General features: G+C 37.4%; 1 non-coding gene across 1 annotated transcript; it reads right to left on the reverse strand.

Annotated features, from left to right (window-relative positions):
* Positions 1-10,204: 10,204 nt before the first annotated feature.
* LOC117213426 lies at positions 10,205-10,311 on the reverse strand. The gene has a single exon (XR_004488652.1). It is a non-coding gene; the product is annotated as a U6atac minor spliceosomal RNA (small nuclear RNA).
* Positions 10,312-22,338: the final 12,027 nt, after the last annotated feature.

Below are 22,338 nucleotides of genomic sequence, written 5' to 3' on the forward strand. Positions count from 1 at the left end.
AAGGCTGCCCAGCATATAAAACACTATACACGAACAGGTACCCTAAGCTCATAGCAAAAGAGGTATCCAACCAAACACCCAGACCGCCGAAATTCACGACTACCCCAACCCCAAACCAACCAAACACCCAGTCCTACCAAATTCATCTCCACCTCAACCTCCTATGCCCAAACAGTACAAGGCATCCAAAATAACCCGAACAGCCAAAGGAAACTTCCCCAAAACAGTGTCCCCAACCCACCTAACACAGACAACTCCTCAAGGCTTGAAAAGCAACTAGAGAAACAATCAGAGCAAATAAATCACTTGCTATCGCTACTAACACTCATCGTGGAAAAATTAGCACGCCCCGACTCAAAATAAAACCAAGGCGCATAGCACTCTGGAACGCCAACGGTCTAGCGCAACACAAACTTGAACTAGAACTCTTCTTAAAACACCAGCAAATCGACGTAATGCTCGTATCGGAAACCCACTTCACCGACAAGTGCTACCTGAAAATAAATGGTTACAAATTCTACCATACCCAACACCCCAGCGGAAAGGCCCACGGTGGCACCGGAATAATAATCAAAGCAAGTATTAAGCACTACGAACTTCCATCATTCCAGAAAGACTACCTCCAAGCAACAAACGTAGCAATAGAAGACTGTCATGGCTCAATCACCACCTCAGCAGTATACTGCCCTCCCAGACACTCCATCGCCAAAGAAGACTTTGATAACTTCCTGGACACCCTGGGCAATAGATTCATAGTTGGAGGAGACTATAACGCCAAGCACATCCAATGGGGCAGCAGACTGGTTACAGCAACAGGCAAAAACCTCTTAAACAGCATAATAAACAACAACCTCAACTACCTCACCACATACGAACCCACATACTGGCCCACTGACACCAACAAAATACCCGACCTTCTCGACTTCTTCATAACTAAAAATATCCCATCAAGACACGTCCAGATCAACTCCTCGGCTGATCTCTCCTCTGATCATTCTCCCGTGATAGCAACAGTCAGTTCAACAATCATCGAGAATACACCTAATGGCTCCATTCACAACCAACACACCAACTGGCAGCTCTTCAGAGAAGTCTTTACACACTCAACCTCAGCCTTCACTCCACTAAAAACAAAGGAAGATATCGAAGCAGCCACGGAATACTTAAACACGAGCATAATAAACGCAATCCGCCTCTCCACACCGACAAAGCCATCTAACAGCAAACAAGAATATCCCCAATACATACTAAAAAAAATAGCAGAAAAACGTAGACTAAGAAGAGTATGGCAGACCCATAGAACACCGGAGGACAAACGCAAACTTAACAACGCAACTAGAAAGCTATCCAGAACCTTAAAAAACTATAAAAACGACTGTTTCCATAAATACCTCGCCAGCTTATCCCCCACAGCCGACGCCAACTACTCACTATGGAAGGCCTCCAGGAAACTCACACGCCCCCCACAAATAATCCCACCTATCCGCCGTCCGCAAGGTGGATGGGCGCGAAACCCTATAGAAAAAGCCAACCTGTTTGCTAAACACTTGTCAAAAGTATTCAAACCCCATTCCCCCAAAGCCGCCGCGGACGTTACTGAATACCTGCACACCCCCTTCCAAATGTCCCCTCCTATCGAACCCTTCTCCTCTGCAGAGACTATAGAAACAATCAGTCGCCTAAACCCCAAGAAAGCAGCAGGACACGACCTAATAAGCAATAAAGCAATCAAGGAACTTCCCACAAAAGGGATAGCACTCATCACATCGATTTTTAATGCTATCCTTCGCCTGGAACACTATCCTAAGGCCTGGAAAATCTCATTGGTTACCCTCATCCCTAAACCCGGTAAACCGATATACGAAACCTGCTCCTATCGCCCAATCAATCTTTTACCTACTCTGTCCAAACTATTCGAGAAGATGCTCACGAACCGACTCCTTCCAATCCTAGAGAACTTGAAAACACTCCCAGATCACCAATTCGGCTTCCGAAAACATCATTCTGCAGTAGAGCAAATCCACCGCTTAACTCATACGATCAACCAAACACTCGAAAAGAAAAAATATTGCTCAGCGGTTTTCCTAGACATCCAACAGGCATTCGACAAAGTATGGCATGAAGGGCTACTATACAAGATTAAAAAGATCCTACCTCACCCCTACTACTCCATCCTGAAATCTTACCTAACCAATAGACAATTCATGGTTAAATGCCTAGACGCCACTTCCGCAACATTCCCAATAGAAGCCGGCATACCCCAAGGTAGTGTCCTCGGACCGCTACTGTACTCCATCTACACTGCCGACCTACCTATATCAAACGATATAACAATAGCGGCATTTGCAGACGACACAGCGCTATTAGCTACCCACGCAGACCCGGTAATAGCCTCATCCACTCTCCAGCGAAGTCTCGACTCCATGGAAAAGTGGTTTCACAAATGGGGCTTCAAAGTCAACGAAAAGAAATCCTCACATGTAACCTTCACGCTCCGAAAACAAACCTGCCCCCAGGTCACCATCAACAATGCAACAGTTCCTAGCAGGGACACAGTCCGATACCTGGGCATGACCCTGGACAGGAGACTAACGTGGAAGACACACATCTCAGATAAAACGAAGCAACTAAAGGACAAACTAAAAAAACTCTATTGGCTCACGGGCCGACGCTCCAAACTAAACATACAGAATAAAATTACCCTCTACAAGACCGTAATAAAACCTGTCTGGACCTACGGAATCCAACTATGGGGAACAGCAAGTAACTCCAACATTGAAATACTCCAACGCTTTCAATCGAAAACGCTAAGATCCCTAATTGACGCACCTTGGTATGTAACCAATGAAACAATACACCGCGACCTCAAGATACCCACCGTCAAAGAGGAAATAGCAAAATATAGCGACAGATATAGCAAAAGAATCAACAAACACCGAAACCCCCTAATCACTGGACTACTCGATACGACGGACCAGATTCGCAGGCTGAAGAGGCACTACCCGCTAGACCTAAACGTTAGATTCATTTAATTATCCAAATTAAGCATATGCACTTACTTATAATACTTATAAATTATACCTATCTATAATAAGTATTAACTTATTGTAAATAAACAGCCATGTCACTGCGCCACGCCAGAAAAATTACTGAAAATTCTCAACGCGAGAATTGATTGTAATTTCAACAAATAAATAAAAAAAAAATATTTATAAATCATATAAAAATCATATTCATGATTATAGAGATGTGTATAATTTTATGTGCTAGACTAGATTGACCGCGTGGTAGCTATAAATGTATGTGAATATGAGTGTGTGGAAGTATGTGTGTGCGCGGTGCCTCGTAAACAAAGCAATGTAAACTGTTTAGTTAAGTGTGGTATGGAAGAAGATGGGACGCGTGCAAGTGTATATCGATGAATATCTTTGAAATCCTTTATCAAATAAATATATAACTATTTTAATATAAATTCTAAGTGTAAATTTAGTGTTCCTATGACATTATTTTGGCAATTAAGGTTCAAAATTCTCAACAATGATTTTTATATCTTATTAGTATTTTATAACAGTAATAAGTAACTGAATTTATTAGAAATTTGTTTCGAAATATCAATTATACGTATTAACTTTATGTCCAATTTACTCTGTTTGTAAAAACAGAAGAAGAAGAGCAAGATCTACGACAAATGTCGATATGGATCAATGTGAGTTACTCAAAATACAGAAATGGAGAATCGATGACGAATATGTTTACTCATTTTGCATATGTTTCCTGTGTAGCTAAAGGTCGATAAAACCGTGCCGTGTTCGTTCCGTGTTCCGGCTATGCTCTGTATTAGGTTTCGTCTCCATAGTTCTAAATCAGAGTTGGGCTAACAGTTAATCTGGTTGATTAACGATTATGACTAACGTAAAATCATGTTCATAATTAATGATCACGATTACCAAGTAATCTAGCAATCATAATTAATGAATAACTGAAGTAATCAAAGCAAATGTATTCAGTAGGCATGATTGACTCAGAAATTTGATATGTATTATGGTAGTTATAGTGATATTGGACAGTTTTTATAAAATCCACATTTGTTGAATAATTCAACGAAAAAATATTTACATAATAAATGAATATAAATTATGATCTTGATGTGCGAGTGGGAGTATAGTACGCTTTTAATTTGACTTTCATTAAAAATATTTCATCTGAGAGTCCATGCGCCTTCGGTTCCTTTTCCATCATTGCATAATAAAAGGATAGTCTCTTCACGGCTGCTGACGTTGGTAATGGCGTATTACGTATAAGAAAAAAACGTTTCTTATCGGCGGATTCTGATATGGAAGGTATAAACCTTGCTGTTTTTCACATATCAAATGTATTAGGTTGTCCGACAGGTTTCTTTCGTTTTATGACGAAAAAATAGACGCACATTTTTCGTTTTATATTATTTTGTTGAATTTCGTACGATCCATTTTGTTCTCTTGAGATAAACACCACGACATTTCACAGACTTAGTTTCACGTTTGTATGAAGGTGCATTGTTGTAAAAAACACGTTTACGAAAGAAAGACACTTTCCGGACAACCTAATATTATAGAATTTCTAACTCTGTCCTAGATGCAAGTAAAGTAATTTCATGGTAATTATTTCCAAAATCGAAGAACCCGTCACCAGACGAAGCTTCTTTTTGTTGTTCTGGATATTGACTTGGGCTGCTTCTTTAAAAGGTTGCATTAATCTTTCGCTTCGTGTAGATGACAAGCGAAGTTTTTTATTTATTTATTTATTTAAATTTTACAATTTGTCCAGTAGGACATTTGGTAAAATATTATAGCGGTATACTAATATAACATGTGGGCGGCTACCCCCAGCGGGGTACCATCATCGTGTTTGTTAGGTTATGTCCTTTGTGAGATCTGTTGAGTGTTTCCTTTTTAATCTTCTTTTTATGCTTGATGTGTCGACCGTTCCCGCTGCCAGCCGGTTTGGGTGCGTTGCTATTCTTTCTCCGTACCTTCTTGCACTTTTGTTAATCTCCTCCTCGACCGTTGGTATTCCCAGGTCTTTCCGAATGTCCTCGTTTCTAACGTACCATGACGCGCTTACTATTGTTCTGAGTATTTTAGATTGCGTTGCCTCTATTTTGGTTATATGGCTCATTGCTGCTGTTCCCCATAGTGCTATTCCGTACGTCCAGATTGGTTTTATGACCATTTTATATATTTTTAGTTTGTTTTTTATGCTTCGTTTGGATTTTCCACTTGTTAGCCAGTATAATACTTATAAATTATACCTATCTATAAATAATACTTATAAATTATACCTATCTATAATAAGTATTAACTTATTGTAAATAAACAGCCATGTCACTGCGCCACGCCAGAAAAATTATTGAAAATTCTCAACGCGAGAATTGATTGTAATTTCAACAAATAAATAAAAAAAAAACTATCGGTAGTTCTAGTGTTAAACGTTCATTCGCAATTATTTATGCATTTTACGTTTACTCCAAATAATTGGAAGGCTTCACCAAAATTGCTTTTATTATCTATAGCCGTTGCAACAATTTTGTCTTCAGCAATATCATACGTATCGTACATACTATATCATACGTTTCTTGGATCAGTTAATTCTATCTGTACCGTGAACTCTACGGAATCTTCAACATGCTAATGCAATGGACTCTTTCTTTAGATTATTAATTATTCCAACGTGCTATCATTCCAAAGAAACTTTTCTTTTCATTTGAACGTATGTTAACGATTGTGAATAAAAATTGCACGTTTCGTGTATCATTAAAAAATCTTTTTTATTATTTATGTGTTCAATTCCAATTCGTCGACTAGGAGAAGGATGACTTAAAACGTGCAATCCACACGATGATGTTTATATTATTGAATATGATCAAAAAAGAGTCATGAGAGTCAAGAGATCAAAAAATATAATATTTTACATATACATTTTATAACGTCATCTTCAAATTGCTCTTGCGCTATATATTGCGGATTTTGTAATTACCTTCTCATGACAAAATCCGCAATCACTTAGTTGCCAACCCAATATATGAAATGCTTAATCCTCCCCCTAATAGTTTGAGGTTGAAAATTCTACTGTGCTTAAGTGACTATTGCTGTAACACCGTATCAGATAGAAATATTATAATAATCTAACATCGAGGAATTGGAACTGAAGCTTCATTTTAAATTAATCTCACACGAATACAATCAGTTTGCTATATAAATTCGTAATATTAATATCCGTTAATACAAATATCAAGTGTTTCATGATCGAAGACATTCGAGGTTGTAGAAATATCGAATTGACCGTAATATGCAAACAAACATATAAAATATCTGAGGTGATCGTCGGCGAAGGTGCCCACAAGAAATACTATTGATTTTCAACAATAACGTTTATTAAACTCTTAACAAGAAGAGAGACTAGACAGAATAAAAAGGAGATACGTGAGATGGATTCTAGGCTTAGACACAATAACGCCGAATTACATTTTGAGAGAGGAGTGCAAGATAGAGGAAATAAGAGAAAAGGCACTGAAAAGAGCAGTAAGGTATGAGCCTTAGAATCGAAGAAGGAATTAGTAAAGGAGTGTATAAAGGAGAGAGAAAGGAAGTGGGGAAAAGGGCCAAGAAGGGAAAAGAGCAAGGAAAAGAAAGATGAGGTTACAGGAGGCGAGAGAGGGAAGGACACAAGTGGCGGCAGGAGATGGACAAGAAAGGATGACAGCAAACCAAATCATAGATGAAAGAGGGAAGAGAGAAACAGACGAGAGGGAGAAAAGGATAAGGGAATCTAAGTACAATAGATATTACAGAAACATAGCAAAAGAAGGGCTATCAAAATATCTAGAAGGAAAGATGAAATGGAAGTATAGTAGCAAGTTGTAGATGTAGTAACGAAACCACGGCAAGGGAACACTGGAAAGAGGAGGAAGAAAGAGGATTTGCAGATTATGCAAAAAGGGAGAGGAGGACTTATATACATATTAGAGGAATGTGAGATAACAGGAGGAGCAAGGAACATGGTAGAAACACTAAATGAGACTGGAGAAGGACTGGCGGAACTGAAAGCGATAATAGAGGAGAGAAGAGCAGCAGAAGAGGGGAGGAACGACAGGGAGGGAGCGCAACAAGGAAGCAAAAGCCAAAGACGGAAAGAGCACTTAGTTACAAGCGTTAGATATAAGTTAGAACATGGAGATAGATCAAGTAAGGTGCAATAGATAGGTATAAGCAGTTGTATATAATTATAGAAGAGCTAGTGTAAGAGATATATAAGTGATGTAAGGGCATTATATAAGAAATGTAAACCAAAAGTCGTCCAAAGCCGAAAGGTATGGACTAAGAATAAATAAATAAAACTCTTAACAATTAACAACAAATAACGATTAACCACGATTAACGATTGCGGCGGCACGTGTCACGGATCTTTCCAACGGCTTCGTGATACAAAGCGTTACGCCGTCAAAGCGCAACACCGACGTGCACAATGTGCCATCGATTTCTTCCGCCGAATTCTCGGAAGAGCATACGCGCGCCAGCCGCTGCGGCAGATCTAATGAACTCACGCTAGTGGGGATATCGATGAGCAACGAAGGGAAGAACCCGTTCGATCTGGAACAAAAAGGACATTCTACCCCGAACCACGAAGCGCGAATGGCGAAGAGAAACGACTCGGCTATTTTCAAGAGATCCGTTAATCGCCGCTGTTGTTAATCGTCGTCAAGCGTCAACTGTTGTTAATGTTATCATTGTTATCAAAGTGTTATTCATTGTTATCGAGTGATAGACGTTAATAAACGTTATTGGTTGAACATACTTGAGTGTACCTCCAGTACCTATTACACCGTACACCTCAAATCAATAAAAAAAATGGAGTGATGGATAAAACAGTGCACAATTTTTCTCTACAATTGTTCCTTAACACCAGAACTACCGATAGTTAACACGAAACTATTTCTACCAAAACCAGTGAAAATGACTGGTCTTTAAAAAATACGTAATAATAGAACAGTTTTGTATTTATTGATTTATTACTTTCTTACAGAAGCAATTCCATGTTATGTAGTAGAATTTTGGTATTATTGATCCATCCGGGACCATAATCTCTAAACGAGAGTTGACACATTTATAAAATTGTCGAACCAGTCATTCTGACTGCTTGTGGTATTTCTAGCGTTAGCATCTAGCGATCGATCTGAAATTTTCCTGATAACTGATATCATCATATCGAATGATACGCGGTAAAAATTTGAAAAACGTGTGGGAAGTTGTGAAACTGGTTAATTGAAGTTCGATAAACAGATTGCAGGACCCTTTCACGCTTTGACAAGTAGCAGTCATTTTAACTGCTATTGGTATACGTAGCCTTGATACAAAATTATTTTGAGTTTGGATACATAAAAAACAAAATAAAATTCATTATATTATTCTTTTAGTTATCGTTGCGAAAGTCATTACATCATTGCGGAAAGAAAATATAACATGAAGTAGGAATTCTAAAATAAAATTGTAAAACCAGTCAATTTCACTGGTGTGGTAGTTCTAGTGTTAACTTCAGCTAGGATAGAGTTTTAGTCCCTTTCGATTATTTTATTAGAATCATCTTGTCAATAAGATATCTGAAATAAAATAGTTGTTACGATGTTTAGAGGGTGAAGCAAATCTCTGCTTGAGTTCAATTTTCTTGATTACATTTACAAAAGTATGAATTTTCATAAAAATTCGCAGTCTCGTAGAAATGTAAACCCGGCTGAATAACATCGATATGCAAATGAGGTCAATCCTTATGAAAACATAAGAAGAAAATATAGAATCTTCGTTTTCGATAAAATCAAATTCAAAAATGTATCAAATATATATACTTAAATATTGTTAATTCCGGATTGGACGGGTGTAAATAATCGACAAGAAGTTATATAACATGTGAAAATAAGTCAAAAATGAAAAAAATACAATTTCTTTAAAAGACGCATCGCTTATGAGACAAATAAATTCGGAAGTTTATCGTACTCGTATACTAGGACAATTTTTAATTAAATATATCCAAATCCTAATTTCATAAAAATGAAGCCATTTTCGCAGATAAAGTAACTTCCTGCTGATTGTTTGTTCATACCCAGTCTATAATTAGCCACGTTCAAGTATACTTGACAAATTTTCAGACTCGCTTGCTTGGAAACTAAACCACGGACGAAAAATTTGTATCATATATTCTCTTACTATCTTTTCACATGGAACCATCCCATGGTCGTCTGTAAAGGTTATTCGACCGAATCCTGTGAACTGAACAAGATGCAAACAGTTCCCATACTATTGAACTTTAAAACAACTGATTTCAAGCTAATCGAACGATAAATCGTAACCGCGAGAATGCGATTAGGTCACATTGGTATTAGGGTACTTCGTCAAAGACAACCCTTGGACCTTAAGGGAGTGCCCTGAATTACAACGTTCTAAAACAGCGTCTTTTTGTGATTTTTTTACAATGGAAAGAAAGAAATAAAGTTATTGAATTGTGTGGCATGCTTTTATATATATTTAACAAATACGAAAAAAATTTTTTTTAAATAAATAATGAATCCAATCCAATGGCTTTAAAATTAGTGTACTCACAGATTATAATTTCTTATATTTAATTACAATATTTGCATTGACTATTTTATGCTTTGTTAGGGCATACGAAAATTATGTTGATGAAATAAAATAAATAAATAAGATAAAAAAACATAAAATAATATAAAAGGAAATTAAGTAATATGTGATAATATAAATAAAATAAAACAAAATAATTAACTAACCAATTTACAAATAGAAACTTTCGAAAAAATTCAAAGAAATATGTTTACTGAATTTGATCCAGAATGTCGGTAGGCGCCACTTTTTATCCATCAGTATGTATCCAAGTTTTGACTATGATTATATTGTTCAAGTTTGGAATTTGATAATTAGTAGTGTAAATTTTGTCAGTTGCATATAAAATTTTTTTATGTATTTCGTTTTTGATTACATGATGTCAATGGATCAAACATCTAGATTCGCGTCTAATATATCGTTCGAAATCCAATGCTCAAAAGGATGTAAAGATCATTTGTCACAAAAAATTTTGGTAAAGATTATTCGCCAGTGAGAAAAAATTATTGGCACCTGCGTTATCCGGAAGGATAGCGGAATCCCTCCGCGATCCTTCCAAAAAGATCTGGTAAGTGTTGTCGAAAGGCGACAGTGCCTTATCATTTATATGTGTGTTCCAGCCTTGTATACGGGAGCGTTAAACGTCTCTCCTTTCACACTACAAAAAAAATTTTTTGTTTTACGTGGAGGAAATCTTCATAGACACCTTACTACCCTAAGTGTAGGTGGGCAGAAGGTAGTGCCGGATTCTTACCGGCTAAAACCTCCACGGACGGGACGACAGTGGGGACTAGTGTTGTGCGAGTTGACCGTCGAGCCGCTGTGTGCTTAACACCAAGCACGTTTAACCAAGTACTCCCAGAAAGTGCATCCATCCACACCACACGCAAGGGAGGGGCTGGCCGCTTGCATGTGTAGTATTCCTTTAATAAATGCTGTATGTTTCTTTTAATAAGAAACTTCCATTCTCTGGGAAGTGTTCGGCTGCTCCTCTGTATGCCGCGGATTCGAACTCGCGACGCGTCGTCTTCAGTTCTGGGCTTTAACGAGCGTAGCGCCTGCCCCGCCGAGCTTCTAGCTGATTGGAAAGTATTTGATTCTTAATGTGGCAATGTATATCATAGGAAGTGTTCTAATTAGCCTCTTGAGGGAGATGTACTTTTTTCATAGCCCTCTCAAAATATAAGGGGTAAAGGTAAATAATTCCCTTAATTAAATCATTATTATTAAATCTATTATAAAGCTCTTAATATATTTTTGCTGCTATTATATTTCTTGTAGTAAGAGTGTTGAGAGGCAAGGAGAGGATCCTGAGTGCCCTACGTAATGAGGAAAATTTAGTTTTGGGCCATGTGCAAAGGTAAGGTCAGAGTCTAACGGTTCACTGTTAGGTAGCGTGGAATGACGTGGATTTGGGTATGGCTGTTGTCACAGCATCGTCACCGAACTTCACTGGTTCATCGTCCTCAGATCAGTCAACATATCTTCGTTAGTTGTCATCCTTAGATAAGTCAACATCTTCTTGACTGATTTTCCATCTTTAGATCAGTCATCTGTTTAACTTATATCTATACGCACCTGGCATAACTTTCTATGTCGATAAAGTTGCTGCAATAAAGTGTACGTTGTAACATGTTATTCTCAGTGTTATAATCAATTCAACTACCTCTATTGGCCTAAACGAAATAGAGAATCGATCATTTCGTGACGTCGATTGTCTAATTGTAACGAGAATTTACGACTCCCGTTGGCGCGCCTCCTCGCGATCGCGTCTCCCCGCGAACGATCGATCAGTAACTATAAGATATAATTTATTATTATCTACAGTAAAACAATATTGCATTCAAAAAGATAATGTGACAATTTGTTTTAAATTCATTAATTCATATTTACTATACGACAGAAGTTAATTCAAAGCACAACTACCTTTGGAAATATTTAAATTTCTGTCATCGGTAGTTTTTGTTGCGGTAAATTTTTCATTAAAGAATATCATCTAATGCGATATATTTTAACTAAATTTAAACGTGTCTTCGCAAACCATGTACCTGTTAATAGTCTCTCTCCATGTGTTTATATGACATAAATATTAATACAGTGGATTGTAAATATTACATTGTCCGAAAAGTTTCTTTCGTTTTATAAGGAAATAATAGAGCCACAACATTTTTTGCTTTGTATTTATTTATTGAATTACGTATAAATGATGTATGTTCTAACAGAACAAAATGAATTTTAATTTATATGTAAAAATTCGTAATTCCCTCCATTCCAATATGCCACATTAATAACTTAATTATTGTATTTGTCGTTTCAGGTGAGTAACATTGAAATTTGTTATGGACATCTCGTTGATCACGTCGGATTGAAATAACTAAGTCATAACTGAAGGTACTGTCGTTATTAGTACGTTTGTTTATTGTTATATCAATAATTTCATTACAGTAATAGGACGCTTGATTCATAAATATTATAGGAATGCTAAAGGCAAAATACGAAAAGTTTAGAATTATGAACATAGTGTACAGTTAAAATGTTCTGCAGCAGTAATCGATAATTATGTGGAAGTAATAATTAAGAAATTTATTTCATTCGATATCTAAGACCAAATAACAATACTTCTTAAATTATAGCAGCGATATGGAATATGAAATTGTTTTCAATTCAATTACCAACTAAAATTATAGTAAAATAAATATAGATAATAATAATAAAGAAATATAGAGAGAAAAAATATATGTAATAAAAAAGTTAGTAGCATTTCCTAAATATCTATTGTGAAAAACCTATTGACTAAGCACAACTATGATACAGAGAAGTAGGTATAAGTATATATTTTTTTTAATACCCAGAAACACTGCTGCAGGGCACAATTTTTTCTTCTCTAGGTCTTGGCTGATTTTGTGTGCTATCCGATGATATTGTTCTGTTGAATGTCGCTTCCGAAAACCGAATTGATAATCCGACGTTATTTTCGAATCCTCGAAAAAGGAATGAAGTCGTCCGATTGGCATATTCTGAAAGAGTTTGGATAAATTTGACGGAAGAGCGACAGATCAGTTTGAATTTGCTCGATGGATTGGCTTCCTTGATTTAAGAATAAGAGTAATGAGTGACAATTTCTAAAGCTTTGAATAATATTTAAGGCGAAGGACTGCGTTAAATATGATAATAAATATGCTAAGTCTTATCCCTTCCTTAGTAACCTCCTTAAGGGGATGTCCTGAATTAGAATGTTCTAAAATAGCGTCTTTTTGTGATATTTCTTAAAAGGGAAAGAAAGAAACGAAGTTATTGAATTTAGAGGTATGGTTTTCTATATATTTAACGAATACAAAAAATTTTTTTTAAGTAAAAAGAAAAATTATAATAGATTTCTAAGCCTATTTCATGGGCTGCAGTTTTCAATCGGCGTGAAAGATTCATCTCGTAATTCTTGACTGAAACGAAAAACCAAAAAAGGATTAAATTATTTTATATATATGTGGGATGGTGTGACGTTAGCGAAAGACGTGGCTGATTGTTTATAAACGTTGTTAAGATATGTTAATGCTGTCAAGGAGTGTTGTGAGCGTTACCAAGGTTTGTTAAGGGAAAAATGAGCGTGGTAATGCTGTCAGAGTTGAATTAATCGTGGTCGAGAGAAGTTCATCGTGTTGCTGTGACGTAGAAATAGTGTTAAGCGAATTCGTGAAGTGCGATATTATATTCAATTTTGTGAGAGTGTTACAATATTGTGTTTATCATACTGTCTTCTCTGTTAATTTATAATAAGCATTCCTACATATATTTTTCTTCTCGATGAACTAAAAAAGTTTGTCAAGAAGTTTATTTAAATAATTGTTATAGCACCTTAAAGTCTATTTTTTCTTTTTAAAAAACACATTTTTTTAAACGCGCCAAAATTTTTAATTTCACACTATTTTCTGCCTTCTTTTTAGTTCTGCAGTTTGCTACAAGTAGTATACCAATAACTAATTTTTTCTACGTTAGTTTTACTCATATTGTTAAGAACGATGTAAATAAAATAATAAGAAGAGCCTATCACTAGGGACGTTCGAACGTGTACGCAAATGAATGGTCAATAGCATGAAAATTTTTAATTAAACTCTTTGCATTAAATACTTTCACGTGACATCTCTTTTCTATCAGAAAAATTTGAATTGATACTAAATAAATGAGGTTTTAGAGTGGATATGATTCTGATGTAACTATTTTCATTCGTACAACTCATATGTTATTTGTAATTGTTTTTAAACTGATTTCGAAAGTTAATAAAAAGTTGTATACTTTCTTATTTTATTTTCTGATTTGAATTTCTACAAAATTTGTTAAAAGAATTATCTTCTTTGTCGAAACTGAAAGATTAAAATATAGCACTTGTCCATTTCTTAAAAATTAATTTACATACAAAGTGTTACTCATACATACATATCGGTATTTATTATATTTCTTAATGATTTTACTATTACGTTATGGTACATTTCAATTTTCGTATTAGATATCTTCAAATTAATTGTAAAATGCTATTACTAAAATATTCCTTGCAGTTCTGCAGACATATTCAATTGTAAAGAGAATAAAGCACGACTTGATCTTGTCTAATCTTTTTTCACTCTTTCTTTCTACAAATTTAATTTTTTTTCCATCCAACTGGCGTCTACTGATTCAGGTATCTACATTCCTTTTTCACAGCGGTCAAATGTATGGCTTTTGAGTTCCGACTATATTGAGACAGTTTACTTACCGTGCAAAAATATCAGGTCTCGTTCCGATAGCTATATATTGGGTTGGCAATTAAGTCATTGCGGATTTTGTCATTAGGTGGTATTGACAAAATCCGCAATCATTTAGTTGCCAATGCAGTAAATCTACTACCACTAATCAGTGGTCTCAGTAACTGTTGGTATTTGATCTTACCCGCTGTCACGACCGGCACACTTCAAAGCCGATGAGCTTATGACGGACACCAACCAGACGATATGGGAGGGCACGCGACAGCAGTGGGTCCAGGGCCCAGACCCAACACCCAGTGGTCCTCCCTACTTCATAAGATAACCACTTGTGTAGGGATGCGGCCGAGTTGTAAGAGCTCCAGTCTTTGAAAGTCACGGCTGGAGTTCGGAAGTAAACTGTCATTAATGTAAACAAGATGTTAGCAAATAAATTCTCTTTTTTATTTTCACCTTCGGTTTCTTTTTTCACTTTACGTGACACCGGCTTCGGCGATCCTCATATGCATCTAAATCTTGTTTTAAATGCATTTAAATTTTCTTACTAGCTATTTTACTGGATCGCAACTTTCTAGGCGGTATTTCCTTAAAATTTGTTCTTTGTATAATATTTCCGATAATTTTTATATTTAAGGAATTATTTTCTTCCCATTCCGCTAACTCAAAGTGCTATCTTAATTTTGATGCGAGTTCTTCAACTATCTTATCATTTGTTGCTATAAAAAGTCAGCTACGTATATTTCCACAATAGGTTGCTTCTATCCCTTAATTTATATTCTCACACACACGCACACACATTTATATTCTCACGCACAAGATTCTCCTTCAAATTGTGTTATGTAATATCTAATGGTATCCAGATTAAAGCAATCCATATGAGCGTTTTCCTAGCTCCCATACTTTGTTAACGTCGGTTATAAATCCTAGTGCTTGTTCCATATATGCTATGTCCTTTATATTTCTGTATAAGTATGCCGATTTGACGTTAGATTGCTTGATTTTCATTCGATTAATCGCTGTTAGAGCCAGCATAGCCCTTGCTGTGTCCAATCGTTTGACAGGAGCGAATGATTCCCCGTAATTTATTCCGATTTCTAGTTACGTGCTACTGCGAGTAATCGTGCTTTGTACTTTATATTTCCTTCCTGCGAATGTTTCTGACTGTACACCTATTTGCTTTCTATCGTTTCTATCTCTTTTTCATGCTGCACTAATCTCCATATCGTGCGCTGTCTCATCGTGTTGAGACACGATCTCTGATTCTATCGCTGCCACATTGTTGTTTGGTAGTAATAACATTCGTTTACTCATTTCGCTTTTCTAATCTTTCGAAACGTCTTCTTCTCTTAAGCGCATTTCTCTTACCATTAGCAACCTATCATGCTTTTCACGTGTGACTTTATTCAGCCATCCTAGTTTGGGTCCGCGTTTCATGTTTTCTTGAAACTCTTCTGCTTCTGGTTAATATTGTCTGCTCTCTGTATTATCTTCGTTAATTTGGCTTTTCATATTGTCGAGGTTTTATCTCGGAATAGAGAGAGCAAACGTGTGGATGAATGTATTGGGTTGGCAACCGAATATTATAGAATTTCTTTATTCAGAAATGTTAGTAATTAGGATTTCCAATGGTTTCCATCCTATGTAATAATTTGTTGATAGATGGATTTATTACAATGGATTAAACAGAAAATCAATGATTATTTATTTATTATAATGTAGTATTGTAAATAATTATGATTAGTTTATTAATGATAAATGAATTAAATAGATGCCAATTACAGAGGAAACAATGGTTATTAAACATGATCTAATTGCAACAAACGTATAATAATTAAAACAACTAGATAATTAATTAACAATTCTCGTCAACGCAAATTCAACTCTCTCTTAACAACGCTAACAACGCTATCTCGACAACGCAATCCGCACTCTCTGACTTCTCAACTCATACTGCTGTTAATTCGTTTATCGTCCCCTAGCAATCCCTTGCCTTTTGTCTTAGCCCCACTACGCGCATGCTCGGCAACCGCTTGTTTACAATCCCCACAACAAACAACAATCTCAGGCCCCTCGTCCATGATACTACAATAATATGAAGGATGATTATTTAACGTGAACATAATGCAGTAGTGTGATGTGACAACTGTCGATGAACGACTCTTGACTCTTGACACTCCGGTGGCTAACCGAACATCAACGGCTGCGGTGCCGAAATATATTGATGGCCGTTAGGCCTATTGAAGTTTCCCACCCTTTCGGCTTGTCGGCATTTGCCCTTTGTCGCCGACATTGTCTGTATGTCGGTAATCTCTCCGCGGTACTATAATAGAAACGAAAAAGCTGCTGAAAAGGGAATCGTTGTGTCAGGGCCGACGAGCGTGTAACATTAAACCACATCAGAGACCAGGCCGTACACCGAGGGCAAGATGGCAATAGCAAACTGCAGACGCAAGTATATTGCAATCAAAATCTTTTGTTTCTTTTCAAGCGAATGAACCTGTATTAAAATATATTGCGAGTAAATGTGTTCTGTATTTTAGTGCAGCGTGCAAAGTTTGAAAGGATATATTAATCCTTTTTTGTTATTTATACAATTGATATGCAAAATAACACATTTGGATATTGATCAAAAATTCATTTTTGATGGAGAATAATCTCACCTAACGCATGGCATGCCCCTTTATATTTAACTTACTTTACTTTTCTTTTTTTGTTGTAAGGTGCTTTGCAATCTGAACACGCTTTTCCTGGAAAGAGCCGCCTTACGCGGCTGCGTCTGAAATTCGCAGTCTGAGTCTTAAATCCGAATTGTATGGACAACATCGATCGCCTGTGTGCACCACTCTCATAGCAACACCAGCTGATACACGCGTCCGACGCTTGTGTTGTTACATATAGCACAGACGACTATGCTAATATCATTGACAGCAATGCTGCTATTTTCCGATAAACGAGTTTTAGGCGTTGCGTCGGGTGTTTAGATATTACGTAACTTTGTAACGATTTCGATGAACAACTGTATAATGTGTACCTTTTTTAGCGTTTATTCTCAAAACAGTTTGAATATATTAATAACCATATAGTAATATAATATGGTTGAGAATTGTGGATCTTTGAAGCCGAAATAATGTTATAGGAACATTACATTTATATTTACAGTTATTACTAAAATAATGATATATTTATTACATGGACGATTCTGTACATATTTATCGATACACTCTTGCACGCGTCTCAGCACCTTCTACTATACCCGACTGTAAACCGACTCTTCGACGACCCTTAACCGACTGACTGTTTACATTCCTTTGTTTCGAGACGCTGCGCACACACACATACTTCCACACGCTGATATACACATATAAGTATTTCTACTACGCACTTAACTCAGTCCAGCACAGAAAATTACACACATCTCAACAAATATAATAATAATAACAACATAATGGTGTGATATTGACTGAAATGCCGCAGATCAATAAAATATTAGTTATAATGAATCCAAACCAATGGCTTTAAAATTACAGTACTCACAGTGTTACGCCGGGCGACTCTCTGCCTGGCCCAGGTATGTATTAACGGTTTTACATTGGAGATAACTTTTCATGCCCTTGCTGATAATTACTTAAAATACGATATCATGATAGGTCGTGAAATTTTGAGCCAATGTTCGACGTGAATGTTACACGAAACAGTGTCGATATTTGTAAGACAAAAATGGTTAACGCTTGTAGCAGAGTCGCGGAAGATGCGGTCAACATTAACGAGGTCGACACTGATGTAGTTGGTAACGATAAAGATCGATTGATTTCTGTTCTCGAAAAATTCAAAAAGTCATTTATTACGGGTTTCCCGCGGACTCGTGTAAATACGGGCCAATTAGAAATTCGTTTAATTAATCCCAACGTCACAGTGCAACGAAGTCCTTATAGACTCAGCGAGGAGGAGCGGGGAATAGTCCGAGAGAGAATAGGCGAACTGATCCAAGCAAAAATCATAAGACCGAGTAGTTCACCATTCGCAAGCCCTATATTACTTGTAAAAAAAACGACGGCTTGGATAGATTATGTGTAGTCTTCCGAGCGTTAAATAAAAACACCGTCGCGGATCGGTACCCCTTTCCCCTCATAGCTGATCAGATCGCGAGACTGAAAAGTGCGAAATACTTTATAAGCCTGGACATGGCCAGCGGGTTCCACCAAATCCCTATCCACCCGAATTCGACTGAATATACCGCATTCGTTACTCCCGATGGTCAATACGAATACATGACGATGCCGTTTGGATTGAAGAATGCACCATCTGTTTTTCAGAGGGCCATTCTCAATGCCTTAGGTGACCTTGCTTATTCATACGTTGTCGTTTATTTGGATGACGTCTTAATTATCGCTGATACGATAGATCAGGCGTTAGAAAGATTAAACACCGTCCTAGATACGCCTCTCCTCGTAAACGCCGTCCTCGTAAACGCCGGATTCTCTTTTAACTTTTCTAAATGCTCCTTCTTGAAGACGTCAGTACTTTATCTGGGTTATGTGATTCATAACGGAGAAGTCCGTCCAAACCAAGGTAAAGTACAAGCCTTGAGCTCCTTACCCGCACCGACGACCGTCACACAGCTCCGGCAATTCATTGGTTTAGCTTCTTACTTTCGAAAATTTGTTCCTAAATTCTCACAGGTAATGAAATCTTTGTATGCACTCACTTCCGGTAGCAAGAACATAAATTGGACGGATAAACACGAAAAAAATCAGGCAAAAAGTAATTTCTATTCTGACCAATGAGCCGGTGCTAATGATTTTTGACCCCAATTATCCAATAGAACTACATAGGGATGCTAGTTCCGAAGGATTTGGGGCTATCTTAATGCATAAGGTCGAAGGTAAAAATAGAGTAGTTGAGTATTACAGCAAGCGGACTAGCCCTGCGGAATCTAGAGTTAGAAACGCTGGCAGTGGTAAACGTCATCAAGCATTTCCGCCACTATCTGCACGGTCGGGAATTTCTTGTTGTCACTGATTGTAATTCTCTGAAGGCATCCAGTAACAAGGTACATTTAAATGACAGGGTTTACAGATGGTGGGCTTACCTACAAACTTTTACCTTTGACATTATGTATCGGGAAGGCAAACGATTGGTTGCTAGCAGAACAACGTCGCAACCCACAAATCTCTGAGATCGTCCGTAAATTGCAAAACAAAGAGCTCGCGGAAGACATTGCGAATACGTATGAATTACGGTCTGGTACACTCCATCGGAAAATACAGAGAAAAAGTAGAACTCTTTGCTTGCCCATTGTCCCAAGGGGTTTCAGGTGGTCCGTCATTAATCATGTGCATCAGTCCATTATGCACTTAGGTTGGGATAAAACGCTTGAGAAACTATACGAGTATTACTGGTTTGAAGGAATGGCGAAATATGTTCGCAAATTCGTTGAGAACTGTCATGCTTGTCGAGTTTCGAAGGCTAGTTCAGGTAAAGTACAAGCTGAACTACATCCCATACCTAATACTTACTAGCAACTGGTGCGAGTAGGGCCAATGGACAGGTAGAGCGTGTTATGAGTACGCTGAAAAATATGTTAACGGCGGTGGAAACGACCGGGTGATCTTGGCAAGACGCGATTGGCAAGATACAACTAGCTTTGAATTGCACCACCAATCGTGTAACCTAATCTAGTCCTCTGGAATTATTAATTGGGAAGGCAGCAAGGCCCTACGGCTTATCGTTGCCTGATAATATTGAGGAAAAGGAAGTAGACATCTCCAATGTAAGGCAACAGGCGATACAGAACATAGAGACTTGCGCCAGTTATGATAAAGACAGGTTTGACAAAACGAAAGCGAAGATAGTTAGATTTAATCTCGGTGACTTTGTGTTACGTAAGAACGAGGAGAGAAACCAAACGAAGCTAGATCCGAAATTCAAGGGTCCATTCGTGATAACGGAAGTTTTAGAGGGGGATAGATATACTTTAAAAACTCTAGATGGCAAACGGTCATATAAGGATAGACACGACAAGTTGAGAAAGATGCCAGATGGTTGCATTCCTGCTGAGTTGGACGTCTGCGGTGATGACAGCGACAGTGATAATAACGATACGAGCACATTGATCTCTGGGAATCATTAACACCGCATTGTGGTCATAGTAATACACCCAGTGTAGTGCATGCGCCTTTTGTAATACTCCCAGTGTAGTGCATGCGCCTTCTGTAATACTCCCAGTGTAGTGCTTGCGCCTTCTGTAATACTCTCAGTGTAGTGTCTTGCGCCTTCTGTAATACTCCCAGTGTAGTGCCCTGCGCCTTCTATAATACGCTCACTGGTGCCCTGCGCCTTCTATAATACGCTCACTGGTGCCCTGCGCCTTCTATAATACGCTCACTGGTGCCCTGCGCCTTCTATAATACGCTCACTGGTGCCCTGCGCCTTTTGTAATACGCCCAGTGTGGTGTCTTGTGCCTTTCGTAATGCACCCAACGTGGTGATATGATCCAACAAACTGAGATCTTTGTGCGGAATCGACAATGACCTGTCGTGTCATTGCGATCTGACTGGTGACTTACGGAGTGCAACTGACACTTTGAATACAAACTATAACACTAATTTGAGTTCCCTTTCATTTCCTTGCTTGCCAAATCTTTGAACAGAGCTTTGTTGTTGAACTGGACCCTTGACTTATTTGGAACATCTAATCGAATGGTAAATAATATCAGTTACACCGAGTCTAATGTTTAAAAAAAGAACTCTGTATTTTAGCTGCACACGAGGACGTGTGATAGTCAGAATGGCCGTGTCGGAGATGAAAGGAAAACCGGAGCCTTCCCTTTGCAATGTTCAGGAAGCCTTCTAATGCTTTAGCCTAGATTTTATCAAAACTGTAATTAAGCAATTGCCATTTGTAATTGTTTGATATTTGTGAAAGCGAAAGTGGGTTCGAGGTGACAACTGGTCGCCGAACATAGCCACGGTCACGGGATAAACGTTTTAAATGACGAAGGCGTGGATCGGTTGTATTGTTCTCCCCAGAAATCACATAGAATTGTACTTTAGAGATGTCGATATAATGGGACTGTTAAGGAAATTCGAGGATTTGGGAATACAAATAATTGACTATATTTCCCACACAACAGTTATACATCTATATTACACTCTGAAGAACGTCTTGCACGCGCGCTTGTCGCCAACCGACTATCCTAGATTCTTCTAACATCTGGCAACAGTCTTTTGTCTCCACTAAGACCTTGACGCCCTCTAACCCTTACACACACACTCTCATGTACAGTGTAAATGTATCACTTCCCTAACACGCCTCCTTACATTTATACTGTACACTTAATTTTATTTACATACTTGTCGAATTAACAAAATATTCAACATTTATCGCTTCATTTACATTTCTCTTATTTTACATTCATCAATGACCTAAACCTTTCAAATTTCTCTCTACACAGTGCCTTCGTAAAAATATCCGCAGTGTTTTCTTCTGTACTTACTTTTATTATGTTTATCTTATTTTCCTTTACGTACTCGTGAACGTAGTGGTAATGAACTTCGATGTGTTTAGAATTTTTTGTAAAAGTTCCGTATTTTGCTATACTCATTACTCCAGAGTTATCCTCATAGATTTTTACAGGGTTATCGTCTACATTTACATCGAAGATTTTCATTAGTTCTCTGATAGTCATTACTTCGCTCACCGCTTCCGATAGAGCTACATACTCTGCATACGTCGAGGCTTTTGTCACACACCTTTGTTTTTTAGACTTCCATCCAATTACATTTCCATACAATCTAATTACATACCCAGAAGTCGATTTCCTATCTATATGATCTCCTGCCCAATCAGCGTCCACATAACAATCTATCGTTTCGCACTTTTCATTTCTTTTATAATGTAGCCCTAAATCTCTAGTCCGGTACAAATATTTCAATATTCGCAAGGCATATTTAAAATG

Source organism: Bombus bifarius, unplaced genomic scaffold, assembly GCF_011952205.1.
Source record: "Bombus bifarius isolate JDL3187 unplaced genomic scaffold, Bbif_JDL3187 scf7180000009075, whole genome shotgun sequence".
NCBI lineage: Eukaryota > Metazoa > Arthropoda > Insecta > Hymenoptera > Apidae > Bombus > Bombus bifarius.